The 7,879-nt window shown below is 36.0% G+C and overlaps 1 pseudogene across 1 annotated transcript; it reads left to right on the top strand.

Annotated features, from left to right (window-relative positions):
• The first annotated feature begins 3,314 nt into the window (after positions 1–3,314).
• Positions 3,315–4,253, top strand: LOC311181448 (olfactory receptor 8D1-like; annotated as a pseudogene). The gene has a single exon. The product of its transcript is annotated as an olfactory receptor 8D1-like (transcript).
• The last annotated feature ends 3,626 nt before the right edge of the window (positions 4,254–7,879 follow it).

Genomic DNA, 7,879 nt, shown 5'->3' with positions numbered 1-7,879 from the left:
TCCTAGGTATTTACCCAAAAGACACAGAAACGTTAATTCCAAAGAGCACCTGCACCCCTATGTTTATAACAGCACTATTTACAATAGCTAAGCTTTGGAAACAACCCAAATGCCCAAAAATAGATGACTGGATCAAGAAGATGTGGTACATATACACCATGGAATATTACTCAGCATTCAAAAAAGATAAACATATGCAATTTGCAGCAACATGGATGGAGCTGGAAGTGATCTTGCTTAGTGGAATAAGCCATAAAGAAAAAGAAAATACCGGATGGTCTCACTCATAGCAGGTATCTAGAAAACCTAAATAAGTGATCAGGAAAAAGAATAACTATAAGAAAGAAAAAATCAAAATCAACAAACAACTATAAACCAGAGACACACTATGGGGAGGGTGGGGAAAGGAGAGATTGGGGTCAAAATAAGGAGGTTGCAATTGATGGGGAATATAAAAATAAAATTAAAAAGGTATCTAACTAGAAATAAACTGCCAAAAGATAGCAGGGAAATCTTTCAATACATGGAGAATAAACAATACACTAGTAAAAAAAAACATTGAGTTAATGAGAAAATCAAAGAAGAAATTTGAAAAATACTCCAGACAAATGACAATAAGCATACAATGATTCAAAACCTATGGCATCTAACAAAATCAGTATTCACAGAGGAATACATATAATATAGGACCACATGAAGAAATAAGAAAGCGCTCATATAAGCAACCTTTTTCAGCTTGAGGAATTAGAAAATTAAGAACAAACAATCCAATGGAGTGTAGAAGACCAAAAATAACAAAAATCAAAGCAGGCTAAATGAAATAGAAATTAAAAGGACAGTACAGAAATCATTGAAACCAAAATTTGGTTATTTGAAAAAATAAGCTAAATAGACAAACCTCTAGCAAGGCTCACTAAGAAAATAAAGAAGAAAGCTCAAATAAATAGATTCAAAAATGAAGGTGGAGAAATCACAACGGATGCTGCAGAAATTCAAAGTATGATTAGAGACTGCTATGAACACCTACATACTAACAAATTCAAAGAGCTAAAAAAGGGACAAATTTTAGAATTATGCAATTATTCAAGACTGAATAGGGAAGGTATAGAAATGCTGAATAACACAATTACAAGTAAGGGAATTCAAATAGTACTCAAAACTCTCCAAATAACAAGAATCCAGGAAATGGCTTCACAAGTGAATTCTACCAAGCCTTCAAAGAGGAACTAATGCCTATCTTACTCGAAGTCTTCCAAATATTAAAAAAGAAGGAACACGTCCAAGTACCTTTTATGAAGTCAATATCACTCTAATACCAAGATTAAATAAGGACAAGGACAACACAGAAGAAGAAAATTACAGACCAAGCTTACTAATGAACACAGATGCACAAATCCTGAATAAAATCTTAGCTAATTGAATCCAACAATGCATTCACAGGATAATACACCACGATCATACTAGAAACACAAGCATGTTTCAACATCAGAAAATCAATCTAAGTCGTCACATCAACAAAAAGAACTGGGAGAGAGGGAGACATAATGCTCCATCATGGTGGAGTAAGGGCAAATTGGTAGTAGATACACTATGATGGTAATACTGATGGGGATACCCCAATGTCACCTCAGTTAAAAATAAAATATTTTTTTAAATGATAGCACAAAAGAGTTAAAAATGTAAAAGCAACACTCTCATGCTTTATTTTTGCAGCACAAAAAAAGAAAAGCAGAGGTCTTGCTTGCTGATGTGGGAAAACTGCTGCATGTATGATTGTTACTACCCTACAATCATTCCAGAAGGGAGATATTCCAATTTTACAAGAAAATTTATCTTTCTAAGAAGTAAGATTAATCATAATTCTGTTTATTGGAAATGTCCAAACTTTGTGTCTACCAGGATTCTGTATCCCAATATAACTGATTAATTGCTTTTATCTTCTTCAGAGAATTTCACCTCTGAGAATCTCCCTTAGATTTTTTTTTTTTTTTAGGTCCTTAGAGATTAAAGTACTTATTCATCTCCTTGGAGGTCAAAGTCCTGTGAACAATTAAAAGTATTCCCTCGCTTAGAGAGGGCAGATCAGGGTATAGGAATGAAAGGGATCTCACTGTTGCTCACTCAGTATCATTAAATATTAGAGCTATAACAGGTCTTGGCGATTATCCATCCATTTCATCCTCCTATAGAAAAGCAGAGGTGAAGTAACATTCCCAAAGTCACAGTGTGAAAGGGTGACACAGCTGGAAAAAGAACTTGGCTTTAGAGATGGTAAGAGTGCACTTTGATTTCTTTTTCCTGTCCTAGAGTTGCCATGTGGTTTATGTTATACTTGGTGCTTGTACAGCACACTCTAAACAGTCTCAGCAAGGCACTAGAGCTGACAGTTTGAATCTATCCACATGACAGGAAAGAAAAGACTGCATCTTGATATCATTCCAGTGCACAAATTCTGCATGCCTTTTTCCTAAAGCATTCACCACAATAGAAATGATGTGAATTGCAAGTTTATATTCCAATAAAACTACAGTTGGCCCCAAAATAAGTCATTATCAGTAGACTAGTACAAATGAAGTTGGAAGAGAAGTTTTCTGTTGCTGTGGGTATGCAGTGGGTAAAGAAATAGGAAAAGTTTTTTTTTCTTCCTACTTATGCCTACATATTTTATTATGCTTCAAAATACACTGAAATTCCATCCTAGAAAGAAAATACATAGATGACTTCATACTTATTTGAATTACAGAATTCAAAATAAAATTGAAAACTTCCTTAACTTGGAGCATCAAGGTCTCTGAGAATCCTGTGTTAAATGCTTAGTAACAATCACCTGTACATAAAGATGCCAGCAAACCTGAATATTACCTTTTGCACTCTTAATCAAAACTTGATTACTCACCACTGAGCTGCCCCCGTGCTAAGATGTTGTCTCAGAAAATTCATAATTGAGAGTGCCTGTGTGTTCCCAGACCCCAATTTAATATTTGATGCCAAAAATGTATTTACAGCTTTGACTTTATCTGATTCCTATAACAATTTTCATGAATGCATTGTATAGATATTTTAATATATATAACTGTGTATTCAGCTAAGTTTAACACAATCCTGACATAAGTACATACTCCTGATAGGGTACTGGTGTAACATAATTGTATACTTAATGCAGTAGTTTATATTGCAAGCCTGTTCCAATTTCGTTGTCCTTTTTTTTTAGTCAAAGTAGTAGAAAAGCTTTGCCAATCATGAGAAAATAATTTAAAAAATATTTCCCTGGCTTCTCTTTTTCCTAGCTACATACACCCTGATTTGTAAAGGAAATGACTGAGTGCAATTTTTCCACTGAGTTTGTCCTAGAAGGATTAACACACCAGCCAGAACTCCAGCTGCCCCTCTTTTTCCTGTTTCTAGGAATCTACCTGGTCACTGTAATGGGAAACCTGGGGATGATCCTCCTAATCAGTTTCAATGCCAAGCTCCAATCTCCCATGTACTTCTTTCTGGGTAATTTGTCATTCATCGATCTCTTTTACTCATCAGTTGTTACCCCCAAACTCCTGGAAAACTTTGTTTTGGAGCAGAATGTTATTTCCTACCCTGGATGTATGACACAGCTTTTCTTCTTCTGTATTTTTTCTATTGCAGAGTGTTTTATGCTGTCAGCAATGGCATATGATAGATATGTGGCTATCTGTAATCCTCTGTTGTACAGTGTCACCATGTCCCAAAAAGTGTGCAATGCATTGGTGGCTGGGGTCTACACTATGGCAATACTTGGAGCGTTAGCCTACACGATCTCCATGGTCATGCTATCCTTCTGTGGGGACAATGTCATCCATCATTACTTCTGTGATATAATTCCTCTTCTCAAGTGCTCCTCTTCCAACACTCGTGCAAATGAGCTTCTAGAGTTATTCTTGGCTGGATTCAATGTGCTGTCAACAACTGGGGCCATCATCATTTCCTACATCTTCATTATTGCCAATGTTCTTCGCATTCCCTCAGCAGCAGGCAGGTCCAAAGCCTTTGGCACCTGTGGCTCTCATCTGACAGCTGTTGGGATCTTCTATGGCTCCATCATATTTATGTACTTTAAGCCCTCCTCCAGTAGCAGCTAGACACAGGAGAGGGTGGCCTCTGTGTTCTATACCACGGTCATCCCCATGCTGAACACCTTGATCTATAGCTTGAGAAATAAAGATGTAAAGAATGTGCTGAGAAAAGTCCTGGGGATGAGATCTGGTCACCTCACGGGGTAGGAGTTAGTTACTGAAGGTCACGGCACCAGTGTTTTGGTTTCTTCATCTTAGAACTCATTTCTCCTATTTTTGTCTGAAATGAAATGTCCCATTCTAATTTCTTCTCCATTGACTGCTTAATGTTGCCTCATTTATAGTTTATACACCTATGCAGTACACCTCTTGAGCAAACTTTTGCATATTTGATTCAGTTATCTTTGATGAATTTAAGAGGTTCATCTTGAAAGATTCCATGGAATCTGTAAATGTAATAATAAGGGTCATTCTTCCCTTCCTATTAAGAAAAACCCGGATAGAATATCTGAACTTGTGATCATGGGAAAGGCAGAAATTCATAGTATACTTTGCTGGTTTGTTGTTCCCCCTCCTACCTTTTTCTTCTACCATGTCTCTTTCTCCTGAAGAGTCTACTTCCAAAATGAATGAACATTGGCAAAAATGAATGAAGAAATTTTTGACAAGTAGTCTCGCACAATGTAGGCAAATGAAACTGTTTACTGAAAGGAAGCTTCATTCTAACAAAAGAAAACTGACTATGCTGTTTCTTCACATTTGCACTTTGTAAGTAATGAATTTCCCTTAGAAATCCCAGCTTAGTGATCGTGGACCTGTTCCTAAGAAACAAACTCTATTTCATTCCCAAATTGTATTTCCTAAGGAATTCTTCTCCCCACAAGCACAGCCATTTAAATTGGGATAGACCTGAGTCCTTCTCACTTACTCTGATTTAGACATCTGTTGCCTTCCACCTTCTAACACTGTCTTTGGCTCTTGGTATTCTTTCTCAAGTGTGTTGTTCATGCTTTAAATATTACAGGATTTCCCTGGTTTCCTTTGATAATCCATTTCTAGTTTGATACATTTTGGTCCAAGAAGATGCTGGGTATGATTTCAATATTCATGAATTTGTTTTATGACTCCAAATGTGGTCTACTCTGGAGCATATACCCTATGCACTTGAGAAAAAAGTGTATTCTCTTTGTGGACATGCATGCCTTGTGCATCTCTATTAGATCTTTGTTAAATTCTGCTTTATTGTCACTGAAATGACTTGATAAAAAATCAGTTATCCAAATATAAGTCAGTTTCTGTCTGATTCTTAATCTATTCTATTTGTCTACTTGATTCTGTTCTATTTGTCTACTTAATCTTGGTGGAGTACCATGTTGTTGTTATCACAGCAACTTTAATATCAAGACATTGGTTGATCCCAGTCATGTCAGTCCTCTAACATATTGTTATTCAAAGTAGTACAGTTGTAAAATATCTCCTGTGTTTCATACAAATTTCAGCTATATGCATATACCATATTCGTGATACTATTCTGGATCTCTTAAATATGGAATCAATTTAAGGAGTTTTGCCATCCTGGCAAAACTGATTTTACTATCCAAAGGACATCGTAAACCATGCCAGGTATTTAAGTGTTTTTTTTTTTTTCTGCACTCTTTTGCAGTTTTTAATATAAAGGTTTGTACATATATTGTGAGATATCCTCTCTTATATTTTCTACTTGCTTGATGCAATGCTAGTTTTGTTTCCCACAGGTATGCAGTAGTTATTAATATATTAATATTGTACCTGGCAGTCTAGATAAAAGGACATATTGGCTAAAGTGACTGTTTTGAGTTAATCACTAGATTTTTCTACAGTTTTAGTTGCACTTCCATGTTAATGCCTCTTATTTGTATTTATTGTCTGGTTTGGTATCAGGGCATTTTGAATCATAATATGAATTAATAAGTGCTTCTCTTCTTTGAGTTTCTAGACGTGCTCAGAGTTATTTTTCTTTTCTTCTTTAGAAGAGTGCTAATTCTTAGTAAAAATGGGCAAATTAAGATCAATGAATAATTAAGAAAAGATTTCTTCTTGAAAGTGAGAATCAAAGCTAACAAATAGTTAAAGTAAATGCTGTGAGAAAGGTTCTCAGGAATCAGGAGAGGTGGAGAATGTAAACTTTCTTTTCCTCTGTAAGTCCTGTTGAATTATTTGGCTTTAAATCTGCATGCAGTGAAAATTTCTAAGGATCAGCTATAGGATATTGTGCTAACAATAATAGTTTGTATAAAACTTAGAGTAGCTCTCATGTTATTTTTTATCATAAATTACCTGAGTTATATTTTAATGACTATTATATGTTTGTATATTTTTTAAATATTGATGTGTGAGGTCTTTCCAACAGTACTTAAGTTTCAGGTGTGCTTCATTATATATCAACATCTGTATCTACAACATTAAGTTCATTCCTAAAAGTCCAGTTCATTGGTTCACAAACAATACCGATGTCAAATTCACACAACAAGCTTCCTCATTCCTTTCTGGTGACCAATAATTTGTTCTTCATAGTTTAAAAGGTAACTTTTGATTTATTTAGTTCTGTTTATTTTGTTGTTGTTTTTTTTTTTTTGCACCATATGTCAGTGAAATCATGTTGTTTCTTCTTCTGACTTACTTCACTAAGCATATTACCTTGAAGTTCCTTCCATTTTGTTGCAATGCCAGAATTTTATCTTTTTATAGCTGACTAGTCCATTTTACATTATCACATTATCTTTATCAGTCATCTGTCCTTGGGCAATTAGGTTGTTACCAGTTCTTAGTATAGCAAATAATGTTGCTATGATCGTGGGTGAGCTAACGTGTTTTTAAAATAGTGTTTGTGTATCTGCAATGAAATACCCAAAAGTGGGATGACCAGATTAATTAGAATTTGCATTTGTAGTTTTTTTTTTAAAGATTGATTGATTGATTGATTTATACAAGCACTGGGTACAGTCAGAAGTGCGGGAGGGTGAGAGAATTCACCAGAGGAGCAGAGCAGGCAGAAGGACCAAAGTACACTGCTGAGGGGAGCAGCGGGCGGCAGGAGAGGTCTGTGTGCCATGTGGGACCCTCCTCTGGTAGCCGGGGAGCAGCCGGGGATCGAACCAGCGCTGCAGAGGCTGCGGGCAGCTTCGCAACCCAGCGCTCAACCGCTGCGCCACCAGGGAAGCCCAGCATTTGTAGTTTTTTGAGGCTCTCCATACTGCTCTCCATAATGGCTACCCCAGTATCATTCCCAACAACAGTGCAAAGCTGCCGTTTTCTCCACTCCTCTCCAACACTTGTTGTTTAGTGCTTTCTGGAAACCAGACATCCTCACAAGGGTGAGGTGTTACTTACTTTATGTTTTTTACTTGAATATTTCAAGTTGAGGAGGCTCGGAACATCTTTTCACATGCTTGGTGTCTTGGAAAAGTGTCTATTCAGATCCTTTAACCATTTACTAATCGGGATGTATGTTTTATCATTAAGTTTTATGAGTATATATTTTGGATAATAAACACTAATGAAATAGGTGTGAAAAATGTGTGATTTGCAAATATATTCTCCCATTTAGTAGCAATTCCTTTCATTTTGCTGATAATTTCTTTCATCAAAGAAAGCTTATATTTTGATAAAGTTCTACTTGTTTATGCTTCTCCCCCCTTTGCTGTTAGATGCAATGTCAAGGAGCATTTGTAGGTATTTTCATCTACATAGTTTTTGTTTCATGCTGTCCATGCAAGTCTTTAGTACATTTTGAATTAAATGTTGATAAACTGCAACTTAAGGACTTGCTATTGAAGCAAAGGCTCTAGGGCTAT

This window comes from Talpa europaea (assembly GCF_964194135.1).
Source record: "Talpa europaea genome assembly, chromosome: 12".
Classification (NCBI taxonomy): Eukaryota; Metazoa; Chordata; class Mammalia; order Eulipotyphla; family Talpidae; genus Talpa; species Talpa europaea.
This window is presented reverse-complemented; position numbering and strand designations above follow the sequence as displayed.